A 22,862-nucleotide genomic window follows, 5' to 3' on the forward strand; every position below is an offset into this window, starting at 1 on the left:
CAGTCTGAGAGTGCGGAATCTCCGTCGTTCTAAGGTTAAAAAAAAACATTTTTTGATGAAAGACCACCATGGTTGTCTGATAACGCAACTTCACAGCGAAACAAATTGTAAATAACTGTAAATGTAGGAAAAGGTGAAATTGGTATGGGACCAATTGAGTACGAAATGTGTGTAATAGAGAAGTGATAGGTACTTCCATTACCATTTTATCTTCGGAATAATCACATAAGTTCGGATATTACATTCTTAATTTTAAACGAATATGTAGAGAAATCCAATTTTTTGATTGTGTACTGCGGGCTCTATAGGAAATAAAAATTCGTTTTTTTTCGTCTATAATATAAAACATCTCAAATTCCGGTAAGTTAAGTACAGTATCTCAATATCATCTTACTTGCCTATAGTCACAAAGAAATGGCATTTTTACAGCGCACCCTCCTCTCCAATGAAAGTCTTCATATTACCTTTTATTTAAAAGAAAAGACGAAAAAAAGACGAATAAAAACAAATTAAATTTCCTCACTTTTGACATACGAATTTTCTTTTATGAATCTCGAGCCGTGTAATTGCGTTTCATTTACCTATACACATTCAAATGTATATTATACACCCAGCAAGCATATCTAGATTTTGTATATATATATTCACTCCAAACGCCCAACACTTTCCACGACGAATAAAATTTTCTTCCATTTTTCAGTGGATTTTCCTTTGTATTTTTTTTTTCTTCTTTCTTTTCTTTTCTTATTTTTACTTCTTCAGCCATAATATTCTACCTTAAGATTCAGTCGACAATTTCACGACGATTCGGAAACAAAAGGAAAATCGTAATGAAATTTTAATTTCTTTTCAGTGAGGAGCTCATTGTTTAGCGAATATTAGCAGCATTTTCTCTCTGTGTATAGCCCACTCATTTTCTAGTATCCAGTAATGTAATACCGTATAAATACATGAACGAAAGTCCCAAGGTTTCTCTATTTATTTTTTACTTTCTTCTTCTGCTTCCTTTATTCAGATTTTGAGAATTTGCTCTATTCTAAGATTAAACAGCTTGAGGCGCATCTCTATACATTACTATCATCCACCCAGCAGACATTCTTTTCAATTTCATTAAATACCTTTTATATTGCAATTATAAATTTAATTCGGAAGAGTGTTTTGTTGCGCTTAAAATTCGATACAGGTGTTCATTTAATGGTGAATTAGATGGATTGCTGGAAATTTATTAGCTCGAATTATTGTTCGGTTTCTTTTCATTTTCATTTAGATGAAGATTTTTTAATCTTTTTTTAATTGGAACGGATGGCTCTTACAGCCAGTTATTGATCTCGTATTTTTCCTTTGTGCGAACGGTTAATGGATTCACCATCGAATAATTTTGCGAGCTCTACACGTTTCGGTAATTTGTCAAGTCTGGCTTCTGTATTTTGTGTAAAGGGAATTGGTTGAAAAAATTGGTGTCAGGTCGAACTTTTCAAACAAATACCATGCTTGTTGAAAAGCATATCAAAACCAGGGCCTATTTTTAGGAGTTTATATTCATGAAATTCTTAAAAAGTTGCTAATTGCTCAATTTTCAAATTTAGGAACTTCTACAGTCAGGAGCAGTGAAATTTGAGCATAAATTTGATTCAACTATTTTTCACTTGATCCACACATTCAATTGAAACTGTTAATACTATTTTATTTATACCGTTGAAACTGCTACACGCATGCGAATATAAACAATTTTGACGATTTCTGAAAACAGCTGAAGCAATATTTTGTTAACAAAGGATTTCAAAAAGACAATCCTCTGAGGATTTTCAGGAATTTTCCAAGGATTTCAGAGGATCGTTTACTGATTCCAGATGGATTTTCAAAGGATTTTTTTTAATTTTCAAGGATTTTCTACTTTTTATTTGATTTTCTTGAGCCTTTTAAAAGATGTTCTATGATGTTCTATGATTTTGTGGATTTTCTACTTTCAGGATTTTCGTTCGTAAAATTTTGGTTAATTTTGTAAGGATTTTCTTTTGGCTAACAAAAGCATTTTCTATGAACATTTGCCCATCGATTAAATTTCTAAAAATGTTCCCTGATTCGAAACCGTCGATGTTTCGATTTTTTTTTTGTTTTGTTTTTATTTTCACCGATTCACAATTTTCTACTTTAACGAGCTATCTCCTGTGCTCTGTCACACATATATCCTAAAATAAATTTTTGTTTGTTCGTCATTCGAAAACCCATTTTCAACAATATATTGTCATTCTGCTGAAAATGTGATTTATGCCATCAGAAACCTAAAATAATGTTCGCGTGCATATATCGTACATACGAATGTTAAATATTTAAATAATACAAAATGTTAACGCAGCGACTACACACACTATACATTTATATATGTGTGTGAAATCACAAATCCGCTCATAAATAGGATTATAATTGTTGTCCCATTTTGTACGAAAACGGAATTCAAGCAGCTTAATCCTTGATTATAATTTATAGAAAAATAAAAATTTTGTCTCCATTTTACACTTATAAACGCATGTGTAGCCCCATGAATTGTAAGCGTGTATCAACTAATCTTGCAATTAAAATCTTTGTTATCATTAAGCATACGCTAACTCATAGTTAGGTTGGTATTAAATGGTTTTTAGTGTAAAATGTTTTAATGCTATCACCATGGTTTTAAATAAATAATCTTTAGTAATGAAATTTATACCAGTAAAATTAGCATTAATATTTTAACAGTTAAATGAAATCGTGTATCGATGGTAGATACTAGGTGCATCATTATCAATATATAATGTTGCATTAGGAATTGAAATGAAAACATCAAAAACAAATAAATGTTAACTTGCAATCATATTGTAATGAATGGGTGGAATTATTTTAGTTCGGTTCACTGAATTTAACCAATATTGTTCATATAATAATTCATGGAATCGATATTACCCAAAAAAAATATTTTTCGATGACCAAACGACCATAAATAAATTATAATGTGAACGAGCACAATGTAGTAGAGGTACGAATTAATACAAAATCAATGTTGCCATTCCATTTAACAAAATACATACTTATAATGAGCTGATGGCAATGTTTTTTGAAAGGCTTTTCGGGGAGTAGTCAAAACCTTTTACAAACTGTGTTGTGGAGGAATTTAGTTTTTTTTTGTGAAAGTAACAACGGATGAGGAAGTAGGACGTTCTTGGCCACACCACTTTATCAGGAGATTAAGTAGATTACGTATAATATTCACCCGAGTAAATACATTTTGCTTCATTTCTCCCATGGACATGGAAACTATATTACTCAACTACGCTAAGCGAATTTTGACAGCTTGTCCCATTAATCTCCCTAGGGAAACACTGAGTTGATCAAAATCTACTACTTTAATGTAATATCTATGTTCACACACCACACTTACACAACAGTACACATTCAATCCTTTTGTCTGAACCTGTGGCTTTAGCGCTAGAGCTCTCGACTCATAATCGACAGGTCCTGTGTTCAAATCCGCGGCTGGGCAAGATGATTTTTCCTTCATTCGCTTTCTATGTAACACCTACTCGTAGATATTCTAATAGTCCGTTGCCAATTCGCAACGTTAAAAATATCGAATGTCCTACTTCAAGCATTTTAATATAAACTTTTCATTATAAGACCACAATAAGCAGTCGTTGCTGTTCCACAACAAAGCAAAGGATTCATCTTGTTTGAGTAGACAGACAGGTTGAGGAGTGTCGACCAGTCCCATAATGGGCAATCTGATAAATTTTGAGTGGAATTGATGTATAATTGTTGTATTTTTGATGTAAAAGTGTTGTACAAGAGTGGTGTTGGGTTGTATTGGAGTGGTGTTAGTGTTGTCTTACTGATGTAAAATCGAGTGAAAACTAATGTGTGGGTGGTAAGGTTGTTGCATAAATTTTAAAATATTCGACCATCGTTTTTACATCACTTATACCACTATTCTCCACCTTAATACCACACTTTTCCACTTTGTTACCACACTTGTTGGTGTATTAGTGTGTTTTAGTGTTGGGTTGGTGTTGTCTAACTGATGTAAAGTAGATGGATTATTGTTGTAAGAATGGTGTGGTTGTTTCATAAAATGTTGCGTTTTAGTCCATCATTATACATTCCCCATACCACATTTTTCCACCTCAATACCACACTTTTCCACTAAAATATCACACTTTTCCACATTAATCTCATTACAAGGTGTTGTGTCCATGTGGTGTAAGTGATGTAAAAGCGTGGATTATTGTTGAGTTCGTGGTGTAAAAAAGTGTTTGTCTGATCTGAATCTACTTGTCCTCAATGTCGTCAGTTCTCTTTTCTTCTTCTCTTTCGATTTAACTTTAACAACAAATACACCACGAACTCAACAATAATCCACGCTTTTACATCACTTACACCACATGGACACAACATTGATACAACACCTTGTAATGAGATTAATGTGGAAAAGATATCACAGATTTAGTGGAAAAGTGTGGTATTGAGGTGGAAAAATGTGGTATGGGGAATGTATAATGATGGACTAAAACGCAACATTTTATGCAACAACCACACCATTCTTGCAACAATAATCCATCTACTTTACATCAGTTAGACAACACCAACCCAACACTAAAACACACTAATACACCAACAAGTGTGGTAACAAAGTGGAAAAGTGTGGTATTAAGGTGGAGAATAGTGGTATAAGTGATGTAAAAACGATGGTCGGATATTTTAAAATTTATGCATCAACTTTACCACCCACAAATCAGTTTTCCCTCGATTTTACATCAGTAAGACAACACTGACACCACTCCAATACAACCTAACACCTCTCTTGTACAACACTTGTACATCAAAAATACAACAATTATACATCAATTCCACTCAAAATTTATCAGATTGACCATTATGGGACTGCTCGAAACTCAGGTTGAGGAAGATAAATCTGAACATGAATTGACCAGAAACCTGAACATTGTGATAAGGCCGGCTATAAACTGATAAAATTGGGATTAGATATCTTTCTGCAAAACAGCGATCGTATCTGTCACTTCTTTTATCTACAAACTCTTGTACTTCATTTGTTTTAACATACGTTTTGCTAAATAACCGAACCCTAACCAGGATTCATAAGTTATTTTGGTCGTCGGTGTCGACAATAGATGACTACATAGTATCTGTAGTAGATACGCTCCAACTCAATTTCAACGTGATATCTACAGTTACATCACAAGAGGTAGAAAGACACATTTACTGAGAATTTCAAAACAGTGCTCTCTTACGATGTTCTTTTGTTTTAAGCAAATGTCTTAACTAAACAAACGATTCAAATGCAAGTGACAACAATGTCCAATACCCTGATTGATAATTATAATTGTAACACTTCCAATTCCAGTTTTGTTAACTTTGTAAATGAACCAGCAGTTCGATTTTATTGTCATTCCAAAGTAGTAGACCGTCTGATTGTTCATTATAATAACGATGTTTCCGAGAAGAATTTGCATGCAGTCAGAGTTATTGAGAAAATTTTCAATATAATTCCAGCTTTTGTTGAATTTAGTGCTGGATTTCAATTTCAGAATAACTAAACTCATTGCTGCTTTTCAATCGATCTGACATGTAATACTTATTGTTTGTCTATATTGGTATAGGATATCGAAATGTTTTCGGAAAAATCCATTTTCATTTCGGATCATATTATCCTACTCTCTGCGTAGACAATAAATGAAATATTAAACATTATTTGTTCAATTAATGCTAATTTCGAAACTCTGATTAAATAGTTGGTGGGTTAATATCGATGCCGAATTGTTGAATTTTGTGTTTTACATTTCCTATTATTAATATTTGAATGAAAATTTTGCCGCAAATGTCTAACGTTTACTAATTATTGAAATTTTCATTTAAATAAAATTGTGGGCACTGGTTGCATACCTTCCTTTCCATTGATTGAATTTTTGAATGCACAATGCACACACATTGGAAATTTGTTAATTTGTTTCCACATAAAATACACGTCTATCGAACTATGTGTGTCCTACTCACTCCTAATAAAACAGTAATAATTTCTGTTTTAATTAAATAAATTTTATATGATCTCAAATGTTACAATTATGCTATTTACCTTGTCACCAGTTACAAATATTGCAATCCACAGTGAAAATTAATAATCAGACAAAAAAAAACATTTTTTTTTTTCAAATCGAACAATTTTATAAAACGTTTTAAACATTAATTTTACTTAATGACCTGAACGAATTATTGATAATAAAAATTTAATGAGCAACAGTAGGTACACACCGAGCAAATAACTTATGAAATTTGAACATACGGTGATTTATATTGTGCTCTCATTTTGTAAATAGAGACATGCCTTTAATTATTATTCGATGTTTAAATAAAATAAACTCTCTTCGCAATTGTTAAACTTTTTTTTTTTGGTGCACGAACTCGCCTTAGCTTTTTGGTTATACGAATACGGGCTTACGTAACGAAAATATTTTGCAATTAAATATTTCGGCGTACAGTGCTGAAAGTGATCGACATTTTTTTACAAAACAAAATTATAGTTTTTTCTCGGACGTGTAATTATATTCTTATGTTCGAAGATATTGCAAAATTTGCAATTCAATTGATGCTGAAAGATTTAACCGAAAATTTTGATTCAAATCAAAATTTCTTTGAATTGAGAAACAACCACAGACAACCATTTTTTTGACGCAAAATGTTAATCTGTAATATTGGAATGTTTCCGAGTCATTCCAATTCAAATTTGTCATTGAGCCTTTCAATCTCAGATTTGAACGTGTCATTTATAACTGCCGCACGACTTCAGAATCCTCTACGTCTCTACATTATTTACTCCATCATCCAAGAATGACTATCAAATCTATTACTTCATTTGATAAAATATGTTTTCAGCGAACTTATACGAAAATCTTTTACTTCATTTGTTGCACATGTACTTTGCTATATAAAGCTATGTTAGATAAACTTGTTATTTATTGTCGTCGTCGTTGTCGATAACAAATGACATGTCAACGTGCTTCTGGGGTGCAATTACAGCTGCAGTTTTTTATATAAGTGGTTTTAACTTATTTTAATATGAAAACACTAACAAATAATTGTGGAATTTCAATAAAATTTTGGGTTCGGCTCGGGAAGTTTAAGCAAACTCTAAGTGCAATTTAGAGTAATTGATAGCTGAATATATTCTTCCTGATCCTGATCCCCTAATCTATTAGCTTTTGATTGATAACAAAGATGAGAAATTTGAACAAAATATGTATTTTTGGCGACTCTTTATCCATTGGATAGTGTTTCAATGCTAACGACTCCATTTCAAAAAAAAATCCTAATTCCACCCCTCTCTCTGTTATTATTTCTTTCTATGAACAAGTGGAAACATTAACTAACAGGTGGGCAAAATCTGTAAAATGCCCAACTCAATTCTACTTCGATTCTTATTATTACTTGAATGACCTATATCTTATAAGAGCAAAGCAGAAAATAATCCACTGCAAAGGGGCCGGTTTATTCCAATGTTTCCATACCATATTTATCCCGTTTACAAATTTCACTTGTTTATTTGACCCGAAAGAAAAACCACCTTTTCATATATATATGCAGTTAATACCGACATGTCCTATTATTATTATTTCATTCACTTTGTGCAAAGCCCTTCGATTCTTTTCATAACCGAATGTTATACAAGCCAAACTTCTTGATCCACTTTCCTTGGAAGAAAAAAAAATTTGTAACAAAAGGAAATACACACATGGTTCAGGTGTATAAGATAACGACAGGTGTCTTAAGGCATAGCCTTAGCCAAAAAAATATTGTGAATATATACACACACCACACATCTTTTACCAAACAAACATTCTCATGCACGTAAGGAATGGTATACATACACAATAAAAGAAGAGCAGACAAGCATTTTATGTATATTATATGTTAGGTTAAGTCAAGCGGCAGGTGATTCTTATTTTTTACTTGCTTTTTAGAATTTCGGTTAGACGAAAAGAAGCAAAAATTTGTTTTGAAACAGAGAACGGTAGAAGGAGATATTATACACCGCAAACACACACAGGTCTGATTTCAAATTCAAAGCCAAATGTTATTTGCTTGAATGCAATGATACCATCAAATTTAAATGTTAAACATAAAGATAATACAACAAAAATAAAATAACAGAAAATGTTTCCATTCAAAAAGAATGGAAAACTAAAGTTTGATTCAAGTCACTTCTTTTCCATTCTTTTGGCTGATTTTTTTAAATTCGTTTACAAGTTGAGTTTAATGTGCGTGGTTAATTGAGCAAACATATACACATCGCAAAGTTGTTCGTGTACCTGTATTGTTTTGTCGAATTTCATTCTGTTTGGTTTTTCTTTCACTTGCAACTATATATATGATCAGGCAAGGACAATTTATCAATCTGTCTGTGTGTATGTCTGCTGCTGGATTTTATTTGAAGACACAAAGGTACAAACAGAAGGGTGTATAGCATGCAACAAACTTTTTTTTGAAATATATTTAATTCACGTGCGGTAGCAGTCCGTGACTGTTTTTCAATAGTCAATTTTTTTTTAAACTCTGTAGAGTGATGCGAGCAAATCAATTTTATTTTGCTTGTTTATGAAACATATATATGCGACGATATGTGGAGGTGGTTTATATGGTGCATACACGTATTATTGTCATGAATTGGCTCAATAATATAAATTTGAATAGAGACAAGGGGCACCATTTTGGAAAATTTATTCGCTTTTCAGTTTTTCGGTTTTTTTAAGGATTTTAAGGGAGGTATCCTGTGTATGTGTTTCCGACTAAACAATTTTTTTTGAATGAATAAATAAATGTGAATAAAGAAGCCGAGTTAAAAATATGGAAATAAAAATTCAAATTTTCATTTTGAATTTCATTTACGAATTTTCCGAACGAATTCATCTATTGGACCAAATTTTAATTTGGCATGTTGTTGCTCATGAAAAGTCAAACTGATGAACAATTGTTTTTTAACTTCAGTTGCATGATGTACGGTGTGTATTCACTAAAATAGTTTCGACAAAAAATTAAAAAAACGGTAAATGCATACCAACAAAATCAACAACAACAAATTTAATTGAAACTTCATGAACCGGTCCATTGTTAATATTCAGTGTTAATTGCGTGGACCCATTAAACATTTAGATTACAGTAGAGGGTTTATGTAGAGTAGAGGACATGGACGATCAATGCCTCAAAATGAGGTTGGCTGTTGAAAATTGGGAAGGGTTTAAAATGATAATTCTATAAAGAAAATGATCGCAAAAAAGTAGAAAAAACTGCAGAAAAGATAGAAATAATCGCAGCGATACACTTTTCTTGTATAAAATCAGAAAAAAAGTAATGTCGTGAATATACAGAATAATATCTCTAGATTAACGAGATAACCCACCCGAAGGCATAACATCTCGTCCTCTCTAAGAGGAGTAGATTGAGATCCACTCAATCAGCGCGTCAGATGACTACCTTTTTATGCCAGTGTTTCATGCACCGCATACCAAAGGTGAGGCCAGAACCTAACTTCATTCTTACTACAATTCCTTCGGGAGTAGTACCCCAACGGTGCTTCCCACAGCCACCACGTTTCAGCCAAGAAGAGGCTCCTCAACCATCGCTGGGCCCGGTACCGATAAAAACCCTCGGGTTGGGTACGTGAGACGTGGGTCTCGCAACTCTCAGAGAGACATCCTGGAATTGGCATTCACCGTTCAGCCAGTAGTACTCATTTTGCGCATGGTTGATTGGTTGGACTTAACGAACTTTGGGCCAGACACCCCGGTCAATAGCAACTGTTCAATCCACCCTACCTACCTACGAGGTCTTATAGAGGCGAGCTCAGGCCAAGGGACTAGAGACGGAGCTCAGGCCGAAAAACATGAGTAAGCTTCTCGTCAGGTGGACCAATAGTCAAAATGTTTGGTACCCATCCGCTCTTAATAAAACAAAAAAAAAATTTAATTGCCGATCGATTTCTTGAAACTTGCTATCGATTTTTTCACTTATTAAATTACCCATTAAGGAAGCAATTCAAGATCTAAAATTGCATTTGAAAAACGATTCAACTAAATCTAAAAACAAAATGTAATCTTCTCATGTTGTATTCATTAGTGCCATCAATGCTTTGTGTGCTCCACCACTTCTTTTCCAATTTAATAAAATTCGTTATTTTCTCACGAAACATTTATCTTTTTCCCTTCGCTATATTATACTGCAGTACAGTCTCTGCTAAATCGATTCACAATGGCTTTAGTGATAGAGCAATTGCATATCAATTGCAATTTGCCAAAGAAAATCGAAAATAGAACAAAAAAAAAGCGAACCATTGAAACCCTTTAAATCGTCTCCGAGAGCACATTATACCGATCAACGACATATGTATACAACATAATATAATTTAACATAAATTGCTGCACATTATTTCCCACACAAAGAAGAAGAAAAAAAATTGTTTGTGTTAAAATTAAATGGAGAAGAGACTTTCCTTAAAATTGATGGGACAGATTACGTAGGGAATTGAATTTCTCTTTCCAGGTTTATGTCTTCGGCTCGTTCGTTTTTTATATATTTCCCTTCCCCTGGCTCTAACTATGTGAAAATGTTTATATTTATTTATGTTGCACATTTTGTCTTTTCAAGCTAAATTTTCATTTCATTCCATACACACTAAACAGAAATGAATAAACAAATTGGTTGGCAAATTGATTTTTGGAGAACAGGAAAATATATTTACGAAAGGAGAGACCAGATAAATTATTGGATAGAAATACAAAGAAAAATCCACTCATTTCCGTCTGGCAGTCTGGCATAGTCATTGAAATGTTTATACAGTCGTGTCTTTTTTGCTGAGACGTGAAACAGGGAGTTCAAATGGAAATCTAATAGGCTAATCATCTTCGTTTAACGTTCATGGGTAATATCAAATCGTATATAGGTCTGTGCGTTGACATATTATTAAAGTCAACGTAAATATTTACGTTACGACGATTATGTCTCGAAAAACAAACACAGGACGACATAAATAACTATATTACACAGTAGCAACTATGTTTATGCGGATTATTATGAGAAATGTGCATAAAGAGAAAAGAAATGGTCTGTCTGCTACGGTGTCTTCCACTTTCTGTCTTCTTTCTTATATTCATAAGTGTTTTGTACAAATTTTTAAATTACAAAACGACAAGAATCGCTTCTATTACACAGTGCATTAGCTTATGAAATGTATCCGACATATGAACCCGTTTCGAATAGATTTTTCATTTTCAGAATAAAAACATTCGACAAAACACAGAAATTGCTCCATAATTATCCGAACCACAAAAACATCCATCTCGTGGTCGTTCCTGAAACAGTTTTTCGTCTCAATAAAAATAAAAATGTTAAAATCAACTCGACAATAGTCAAACAATGAAATGAATCACCTAAGTGGATATCTTTTTTCCATTTATTTTTTTTTTCGCGGACTTTTGGCTTAGGAATAATGTGCAGATGTAGAATCACAAGAAGCAAACACACTTGGTGCTTCTTGTGACTCGATTGTTTTGTTCTTCTCTTCAGTTCTTCGCTGAAGACAAAACAGTAAGCGAAAAAGTAATTTTGACGTGAGACCGGAAATCAATTGTTTAAACAAAGAAACATTATTTTTCATTTCTATATGTTTTATGGGGTCATGACGGTATTAATGAAACATATATTATAGCAGTGGAGGTACATTTAGTTTCGTTGGTTTTTTTCTCTCTCTTATTCTGCTTTTAGTGCTCAAAATTATTGTACACATCGAACAAAGGTATCGACGTTTCGGCTGATTCAGCAAAATTATGAATCAAATCGTCAATTTCGGATTTACGGCAACTGAAAAATTGTCGAAATGTAGAGAACAGTAAAAAGTTTCGGTTTTTATGATTTTGTATTTGTCTTAGAAATTGCTTTTACAAAAACTTTCCGTTCGCTCTGTTATATTTACTTTACAAAATGTTTTACATTTGATTTCAAACTGATGAAAGTCTATAGACATTTTGTATTTTATTAACGATTAACGACTGTGTGCTTTATCTACTGAATGTTATACTATATTACCCGATGATGGGTACAATTAAAGTTGACAAATAACTCTCTCTCACTCCCTGTGTCTAGATTACATTCGAGGGAACGAGTGTTGCGTTGACGGAAAAATAAACAATAAAATTTGTCAAATCTGGTTGTTTTTACTTCGATTTTTATTAGATTTTTACGGCTGGCTTTAAAAGGATTTAAAAATAAAATATGACAACCAATGTAATACATAAACAAGTCATAAAATAGTGGATTCGTGTTAGGTGCCAGCAGGATGTGACAGATTCTCACCAACAAAAATAATAGGTCGAGAGCCAGTGTGCATATCCATCCTTCATATGGCTACACTCTGCAACCCATGCCAAAATTTGTACTTCATTTGTTCTTGTTCGTGCACTTCTTTCGTTTTCAAACATCTTTGTGGTAGCCATGAACATGTGTTGGTGACAGTTCACTTTCATTTTCATTTATGATTCGCCAGATGTGTACATGCATAAAGTACTGACTAACTTCATCGAAATTTTGGCTTGATGACTTGATGATAGCATGTCTAGCACAGTTTTCAAACCATGTAGCCTTACTAGACACTAATATACACACAGGCTCTCGGTCTGATAACGCTACCAGAACAAATTTTCCACCGATCCGACTATACATTATTCCACTGAGCGTTAGAAGGATATACATACCCACATCAACCGAATCGAAAGTTAAAATATGTTTCATTTTTAAGAAAATAAATGAATTTCCTAATTTATTTACCCATCCTGTCAACGTAAAAATCAATGATGTATAATCCATTAGCATATCCTACCAAGCTGTGCAACCATCCATCCACTTGACCCGATGACACAAGTCAACTATATATATAAACAGAAACCATCTATCCTTTCATAATATACGGTTTTCGTTTAAGAGTTGGTATAGCCTAACCATCGCCATTCAAAAGTCATATATAATGTATACAGGCAGCGCCAATATGTGTACGTATATTATGTCTCTGAAATGTACATATAGATGTGTGTCTATACGGATATATAGAGTTCATATTAGTCAGGGGTTTCATATAAATGGTATATATAATGTGGATATAAATGTGTAGACCGGAGAGGGCATTGGTGCAATTTAACTTGACAGCTAAACTGATGAGGATAGCACCATGGTACATTACGGCACAAATTGAATTGGTACGAGGAGGATAAAAGAATATATAGACGGTCGGGGGGAACTAATGAAAAGTACATGTAATTGGTCACACTTCACAGCCCAATATTTTTTTTTTCTTATTGCTTTTCGTACAAGTTCCTCACACAGGCTAACTATACAACAGTTGATATTGAGTCGTACAGTTTTTATTTTAAATTTTATTATTACGTTATTTTGAAGTCAGTGCATGGTATAATGATACAATGACTAAAACGAATAAGGTGGAAAACTAAAAAAGTTCTCACGATTTCTTTGAATAAATGTTATTAAAATGAAATTCATGAAATTATGTTAAATAGGAGAAGGAAAAAAAAAACGAGATCGCGAGCTGATTCAATAAATATTTAAATGGGAGTAGTAGGGAAAAGAAACAAATTTTTTGTTTTCGTTTATTTTTATAATGAAACCCAGGAAGCTCATAAATAGATTCAGAAATCATTTTCGTTTTTGATGAGGACTGTGATTAATGATATTTCGTTGCTACTTTTTTGATAAGATACCGTGAAATGTATAATGTTACAGATGAATTAATGACACAAATAATAGACTTAGAGAGCTTACCGTGCGTCTAAGTTGATACAATAAACCGTACTTAATAGACTCAAAACAGAAAAAGGAAAATCCAACTTGTTTTTTACACTTAATTTGTAGTTCTATTTATTCAATGAAAGAGGTCAATATTTGGAATATTATGTGAGAATAGTTTGGACGATGATGATGAAAAATGTGCTTGTGAATGGGTTCATTTGCATATTTTTTTGATAAATTATTACAAAAATTATTCAATTTTAATTAGAACTGACACATAATTAGCTCAATTAAAAACCATATTTTAATGATGTTTTATTTGCATATTTTATGATTTATATTGATGGACCTTCTGGGAATGTAATTAAAAGTTGCGTGTTCGAATGAAAAACGATTTTTTTTAAATTTATTACAATTTCGAACCAATTAATATATCGGACTGTGACAACAATTTTTTTTGCCTCTGTCAATCACCATTCCACCAGTCAGTCGAATAAAAAATAATTTGATTGCCCAAATTTATCAACCATAAAAAATACATTAGTTTTACATCAGAACGTCCTCCCAAACCAAATACTTCATGCCGATCGTATGATAAACAGTTTTTCTGTTTTGTATATTCCACTTCTAAAGCTTACCGTATTGGCGTAAGAATTAGTGAAACATTTTGCTTTAAATTAAAAAAGTTTAGATAAAATCACGATTTATGACGGGGAAAATACCTGAAAAGGGAACAAAAAAAAATATATAAATTGTTCGGGTTTCCTTAAAATGATAACGTATTCAGAAATAGGAAAGGGACGTGATAATGGTGCAAATACACCAGAGACACTTTTCACTGATAGCAGGCAGATTCATATAAGAAAAGAAGGGAAACATAATTTTTACATTTTAATTATACAAAAAAATCGCATTGGTTTGTGGGACGAGAGTCTGTGTGTTTCTCTGTCACACATTGAATCATTATTGAATCATTATAATTTGTTCTACGACTTTTATTTTTGAACGCTTGAAGAACAGGCCTAGAATATTTCCCACTTAGATCCAAGCTAAGGTATAATTTAGTCCAAAATGATGGATGAAATTTAAAAAAACAAGGCATCAGAACAGTCGGAGCGTCCCGTAACCCTAATACGTCTACAACCCTCTAATGCGTCTGTTACCAAAATGCTAGTCAAGTTGGGCATGGTCAAATTTACTGAAAGTGTTCATTTTTAAAATTGCGCATAGCGCAATTACGAAAGCCCGTACGAAGTACCTCTCAAAAAAAACCAACAATTCACGACATTATTTTAGAAACCCAAACTTTTTTGCCAACTTTCCATTGGGTACTCAATTACCTCTCAAACGAAACAAAAACTAGCAAAATCGGTTGAGATTTACTCGATTTATGTGCAAAAAATATTTAGGGCCGAGTAGCGGCCTTAGTCCAAGGGCCCAAATTTGAAACTTTTTTCGCCACGTTCTTTTCGGTATTCAATTATCTCTCAAACGAAACAAAAACTAGCAAAATCGGATGAGATTTACTCGATTTATGTGCAAAAAACACTTAGGGCCGAGTAATGACCTTTCAGCCCTTCCAACAAGCCCACGTTGCATCTTACTCAAAAACAATGTTCAGCAACTTTGTTCTACTCGTCAATACCTTTCATTTGATATATCACAAGCAGCTATTGCGCGCGTATTTCGGTAGATATCGTCGAAAGACTGAAAAACACCTATAGAGCCCTAGCTCTTGAAGGGCAGACCCTAACATGCCCATTTTCGAACTTGACCTTACTTTTGTACCAATCGGGGAAAAAAAGAATTTTGAAAAAAGGTTGTGATTTACTCAAGCTAGAGGAGTCACGGACGGACGGACGGACGGACATTTTTTTTATTGCTGATTCGTCATCTATGAACATAACCAAATGCTTTGCCCTTACTGTCTGCTTCCAATTCGACGTGTTACAAACGGCATATTAATCTTATAAGCCCCCAGTACTTCGTACGGGGCTAAAAATTGTTGGAAGCCTGAAGCTCTGCTAACAGAAGCTATTCTTAGGAAAACGTTTTCCAATGTTTCCTTGAATTTTTCTGCATTTTACCAAATTTTCTTTTAAAAAAATTCTGTGAAAATTCGAGGGAAAATTAAGGAAAATGTGGAAAAATTCAAGAAAATGTGGAAAAATGTTGTCCCTAAAATAGTCTTTGAGTGTTAGACAAGAGGACAATCCGAAAATTGTATTTTCACTCAAAGACTTTCAATTAAAATTTTGTTTTGGAAGTTCATCCAAATCGAAATGTTTTCCATTTCGCGTAGTGTAATATAAAAGGACTGATACGTATACATAGGCTCTCTGTCTATCACTTTATGTTGGTATTGTAGTGGTGATTATACCGACAATTTTCCGGAACATCAAAACTAACAGAACTTCATAATTGATACTACTCGTCTCTGTTCGAGAATGCCATTATCAATTTATTTTATCCATTTAATTTACCTGCACTTACGCTCTTGTGAGTCCTGTATGTACAATCCAATTTGCGCAAACTTTATTAGATACGTCTTATAAACTGTGAATTTAATTTCGCTATTCTGCTGTGTTCTGTTTTATTTTAACGATTCATCGTGTGGTAGTTTATGAGTATTTTCTGTTATAAAAACTGCTTTTGTCTTGCCTCCAGTCTTTTATTTCCTTTAGTTTTTAATAGCATAATTGCTTTCTTGATTTTGTTAACTCGCTTTTAAGCATCGAAATCGTAAATTTAATTATTTTTTTGATCCGAAAACCTGATGGATTATGCTCTTGTATTAATTTTTATTGCATTAATAAAAACCGAAATGTAACTAATGTCGGGTCGCGGGAACAAGTTTTTATGGTTGTCTTATTTGTCATCTATCTTTTAACGATCGGAATACTTTGCAGGCTTAGTGAAATCCAATAAATCAATAATCAAAAGAAAGAGTCAAAAGAACTATGAATACCCGAAGAAACTCCGAAAATTTCTCCTTCCAATAAATCAAAACGTATTATTCAAACACTAAATTAATCTTAACCTACAAAATTTGATATACGATCACGCCCACCATTCACCATATTAGATCATTACTCATAAACCCGAAAAATTAATAGGAGGTTGTGTATGGTCTAGTACCTAATTTGATGCGATAAAATTGAATGAGAAACGAGAAGTTGAAAAAAACTTAATGTTTTCTTTCCAACTATTAATGTACATGTAAAATAATATAAGAAACACAAAAGCCTCTTCTCAGATGTTGTCATCACAAAACTCAAATCCAAAATGTATTTAAGCAAACGAAAAAAAAACGAGTGTAATCAGATACTCTTTGGAAGATTACACTCACCATCGGTTTTGGGTTCATTTTGGTTCATAATATAATACGTATTTTATCATCTCTTAAATTTATATTCATAGCCATAAAAAGCGGATTCCATAACCATAACACAAAAATAATTGATAGAGACAATCACAAACCGAATTATTATTCATTGTAATTGTCTAAACTGAATTTCGATTACGACGATTTATGTTTCAATGTGAACTAAAAAAACCGTATCTTAACAATTCAGCAATATAGCATGGCACTCCGTCCGATAGACACGTTAAAAAATAATATCTAAAATATACAACAACAAAAAATTAATAGAGAAAAAAAACGCCTCCGCCTTTTTATTGAAAACATTCACAATAATAATAATAATAAATGATTGAGTGACTTGTTTCAATGAATAGATTTTATGAATGAAACTCTGTATTGCCCATAATTTGTATTTTGTAGATGGAGAGAGAGAGATCATTTAAACATTAAGGTGTACAAAATGTTGTTTAAACAGAAAAAAACTCTATATACAAATCGAATGAGGAGATGAAATAAGAAAAACCGGTTGAAATTAAAAAGTAGTTTTATTGCTCCGATGAACGTATATAAAATAAACTTCTTATGTGTTCAATGTTCTGGCAGGAAAGAACGGCGCAGTAAGAAAGTCAAATGCATAGAAACTTAGTAGTTACAAGATTCTACAAACGGAAAGCGTATCATCAATTAATCATTGAATCTATTACTTCTTTTGTTTAAAGTAATGCCTAATGTTTGATACAAAATACTTAGAGTCTACGTGCATGTCAATACTACTCATAAGACCACGGTTTGAAAACTTTGCCACAATAACACCAACACATACAAAGAAAAAGATTTTTTCCACGATTCGTTTTTAACAAAGGTAGTTCTAAAGTATATTAAAACCAAGATGACACCGACTACTCAGAATTGCATAGCCTGTCTTATGAATTAAATTATTTGAAATTCTTCAAAACTCCTAAAAAATTTAAAATTGACAATTTTAAGAAATAGTTTTTAAGAATTTTTAATAATAGGCTGAAGCGGTTTACAATCGCGCTCTAACCTGGCCTTAAATTCTAATAATTCTTGAAACTCTTTGAATATCTTTAAAATCTATTTAGGAATTTTTGAGAATTACGTGCAAATTATTGAAGTTCCTTACCCAAAATAGATTATGTTGCAGCCCGCGATTTGTTCACGAATGACGGTTTGTCATCTGTTATCGACAGCGGCGCCAAATTGAAACGATTAGCTCTGACTTATGTTGCTTTATTATAGCCGATTGTATGATTAAACAAATGAAGTAAAAGATTTCCCATCAATGTACTTAGATTAAATGAAGTAATAGACACGCTAATTATACTAGTGAAATGTTTGCCGCCCGTAAAAGGTGAAGACAAAAAATAAATTAACAACCAAATAACGCGGCCAATGATCATGTTACAAAATAGTCGATCTAGAAGCAATAAAATGTATTTTATATGTGTTTGTCTCTGCCAGAATGTTTTCACTATATGATCCCTTTCGGTTCAAATCTTTTGTCAGACGATAATTAGTTCTTTTATTACTCGTTCCATATTATTTTTTTAGATTTTTTTTCCTTAATTAAAGCTTCAATAAAAAAAGTCTTTTTTAAAAGTCTGTTTGGTGTCCCATTGTTACCGCAGTGAACCGTAGAAACACTAAAAATATTGTAAAAAAGAGTCAATTTACACCAAAATTAGGAGAAAAAAAAACTATTTCGAGATTTTCTTTATTATTTTTCAATATAGAAAGGCATATAATTGAGTCGATGTGGAACTTGGAAAGAAAAAACAATAAAGCGATGTCGTGCAGAGTTTTTTTTTCTAAAAAAAATTATTGTTATGGATGTGCAATGTGGGTTGGATGTGGAAAAGTTGTTAATTCTCATATTAAACAGTCAATTAAAGTCATGCATTGTTTTAATTCAAAACATTGTCCTACTCAACGATCAATGTATAACATTATTGAAAAAAATATCCCATCAAGCCCGGGAACAAAAAACCGGCACTTGATAATTGTAATTTTACAATAAACAACATCATCCAAAACAATATTCTATTATCATAAAAATCCAGCATACGGTTTATCATCCAACATTTTCGTACATATAATTTCGTCTACGGGCAATTATATCCCAACAATCGACAATGAACAATTTTTTTTATTTGCTTACATGATTACAATGTTCCGTCAACAGTGATCCAACGCAGAATAATGAAATGTAACAAAAGTGCAGACGTAGGAGAACCTAATTATGTCTTTGAATGTTTACAACAGTTCTTGTTTGTGGTATCGTCAAATTGCTTATACACAATAACGGTATGTCGCATGCTGTTCCCTGTGATGAAAACCTGTCTTCAATTTTGATTGGCAGATGTTAAAAGGTTTTTTTCTGTATTATTGAAGAAAAAGAAAAAAAAATTGGAATAACAATTTTCAAGTTATAGTTTTTAGTGGCGATGAACATTGGCTGAACATTGGTTATATTATTGACAGAACGTTCAGTGTTTTTCTTATTATCCGATTATAATGTTGCAATATTGAAGAAAAAAATATCCTCTCCGCCAACAATGGAAATTGGATTTCAAAAGAAAAACCACAACAATTTCCTTTCCTAACCGTATTATGTGCTTTTAATTTCATATACACCTAATTACCCGCATGAATAAGTTAATTCATGGGCAACATGCTCTCTCTTTGACGTCGAACATATATATTCCCCTTAGGTTAGATAGATTGGTTAAACAACAAAATGAACAGAAGAGGTACGTTGTGTTTTAATACGGTCGTCGGATAATGCAAATCGATTTTTATAAAAGTTTCTTTTGCCTCAATAGTGAGTAAATTGTATTGCAGGAATTAAACTTATTTTATAAAGGGAGGAAAAAACTGATCAAAATTGCATCTCCCTCATTCGCAGTAAACAAGAAACTTTGGCATTTTATATTTTCCCGTAGAGTTCCGTCGATTAAAACTTTTCTTTCCATACTTTATTATAAACACAAATCCTTCCGAAGGATTCCGTCGACGTTTTGTTAGTTCCTTTTATCCTTGAGCATAACTAACTGTATCAAACCAATTTTTCTTGCATTTCTCGTGGTATTCGATTTTTGTCTCAACCTTGTAAGTGTGGTGATTCAGTGTTTCCATTTTGCAAACGATGCTGCGGAAGACATATCTTTAACATTAATATTATTATGGAAAGCATACCGACCACGAGTGGTGTAATAAAAACAAAAAATTTTCGTTATGGTCTACTGTTTTCGAAATGAAACTCCAGAGAGGATTGATGATGATAATCTCAACGTATACCATTAAATTGGACATGCAGATGTAGAGATGTGCATTTTTTGTATATTCTATATCTCGAAGAAGGTCACGTTAGTCAGAGTCGACTTCGTTATATCAAAGCGAACAGTTTATTATGTGTTGGATCGCTTGACTACTCACTTCCAATAGTATAACTTAAGATTGCCAATTTTGCGGTGTCTTGAGTCCTTTCGATGGACAGTAAAAAGAACCTAGAAAAAAGACCTCAAGTTCGAGATATTTTATTTTCTCCGATTTCGTTTCCTTTCACTACTTTAATACGGACGATTTGTAAAATTCAACTGGATTTTCTTCTGAAATAATTTAATTTATCGAACAAACCAACATTTCTTTACAATATCATGCCATACCCAGACAGAGGCTTATTATATACCGTTGGTATACATATACTATACTTCTTGCCCAACCAATCTACGAAATCCAACATTTCAAATATAGAAACCACATGGAATGGCCAATGCAGACCCACTTCTCACAGATAGTCAAAATGAATTGATCAAATATATGAAACACTTCTTACCAGAAGTCTGAAATATCAAGGTTTGTGTTTGTAACGTACTCATTCCGAAAAGCTAGTACAAAATGATTAAATCAAGCAAACCACACTCTCTGTATAATACTATTTCACATCAGCCAAATATCGCCATTGAAAGTACTGAGAATTCATTCATCGATTTCTATACGTATTTCAACAAACATTTAGCAGATATCTCTCTACTCTCTACCTTTAAACTTACATTTCTGAGTTTCCGTTCGCCGTTCATGTACTTAAATAAATCTTTTATCGAAAAATCACATACACCGAGATTTAATTATATAATTGAGTGAAGTGCTTTGACTTAATCAATGGAGTCAACGAAACACGTAAAATTGCATTAATTTTTTTGTTATTTACGTTATGAATGAACGTATATACATACGGACAGCGAGCTGTAGCACAAGTGCAATGCAACCGTCAATAAATTGTAATTTTCGAAATTTAGTTGTCGAAAACCGGATCGCATAAGAAAATATTAATTGTTTATCGCGACGTTTTCTTGTACGTTAGTTGTATCTTGTATGAAAAGAGTGAACGCATAAATTGGAATAATTCCCAGGAGACTCGGCCGAGGATTCATTAATGCTAAGCAGAACGCAAAATTCAAGTTTGAGTAAATCTGAAAAGTTGAATTTGCAATTTTTTTTTTGTTGCTTCTTCTCATTTATTAATGATATGGTCGGACGCAATATAACGAAAAATCCCATTACATTTGCGATAAAATGGAAAATGTAATAAAAATGTAAAGAGGAGGAGAAAAAAAAATATTAATTCTCCGCATCGTCTTGCATCCGGTGTGAAATCGTTAAATTGGTATAAAATGTATAGTCAAATGGGAAACTATCTAATTGCCTGTCGCTTCAACTGCAAGTGAATTTGTTTGTTTACAATTTTTTTTTTATTACCGCATGTCCAGTGGTGTTCGAACATGCAACGATATCATGGAATTGAAAACATATAGTTAGCTCTTTGCGAAATATTTCATTCATAAAAGTTTTCTCTTTCACCTTCGGAACTGCGGGTAACTTTTATAAATGAGAATTCGATGCTATATCTATTGAATGGTAGTTTTATATTATACAGGATGCATCGGCCGATACAAGACATTGTGTTGCTTCTTCTATTGTTTAACAAAGTGAACACATTCATCTTTCAACTTATCCATTGACTTTATTTGAACTTTACCAAAGAACTAAAAAAAAACTTTATTTGACGGATCAGCAATTATAAATCAGTCCTTAAAACTGTCGCTGCTGGCAGATCGATACACAATTTTGAAATTCACTTGAAATCTGCTTGATGCATTCAGTAGCCAGCTTTATATCAATTATCCCATCGCACAATTATACCATCGTCTCGGTATTTTGAAGTCAATTATATTGCGACCGACACATTTCAACATTGTAAAATAAATGGAATATTATTAATACAAAACTAATTATTCGACAGCGTCGTTCAGAGACCGCAACATTTCAGCAGAAGGTACTATAATGCATAATCGATTGCACTTATATTATAGATACGAAATTACTTATCATAAATCCATCGAAGATATGCTCTTTCAGCGAGCAACTGTTAACAATAAGATTTATAGAAACTAGTGGCTCAATGCTAAATCTACCAACTGTTCTTGTACGTGTTGGTGGGTAGTTGCAGAGTATTATTATATACTTGTTGGATGTGGTTTAAAAAAAATAAAATAACAAAAAGCAAAAACATTATGTGTAGCGCATGATTTTGTGCGGATAAAAGAAATTGATTTTTCTCGTTCAGTTTAACGTTTTTGTTTTGTTTGTT

The 22,862-nt window shown here is 32.7% G+C and overlaps 1 protein-coding gene across 3 annotated transcripts in view; it reads left to right on the plus strand.

Moving 5' to 3' along the window:
• The window catches only part of LOC119072157 (nephrin), a 168,532-nt gene that overhangs the window by 30,499 nt on the left and 115,171 nt on the right, over window positions 1-22,862 (plus strand). The gene's annotated exons all lie outside the window — the stretch shown is intronic.

This window comes from Bradysia coprophila (genome assembly GCF_014529535.1).
Source record: "Bradysia coprophila strain Holo2 chromosome IV unlocalized genomic scaffold, BU_Bcop_v1 contig_81, whole genome shotgun sequence".
Classification (NCBI taxonomy): domain Eukaryota; kingdom Metazoa; phylum Arthropoda; class Insecta; order Diptera; family Sciaridae; genus Bradysia; species Bradysia coprophila.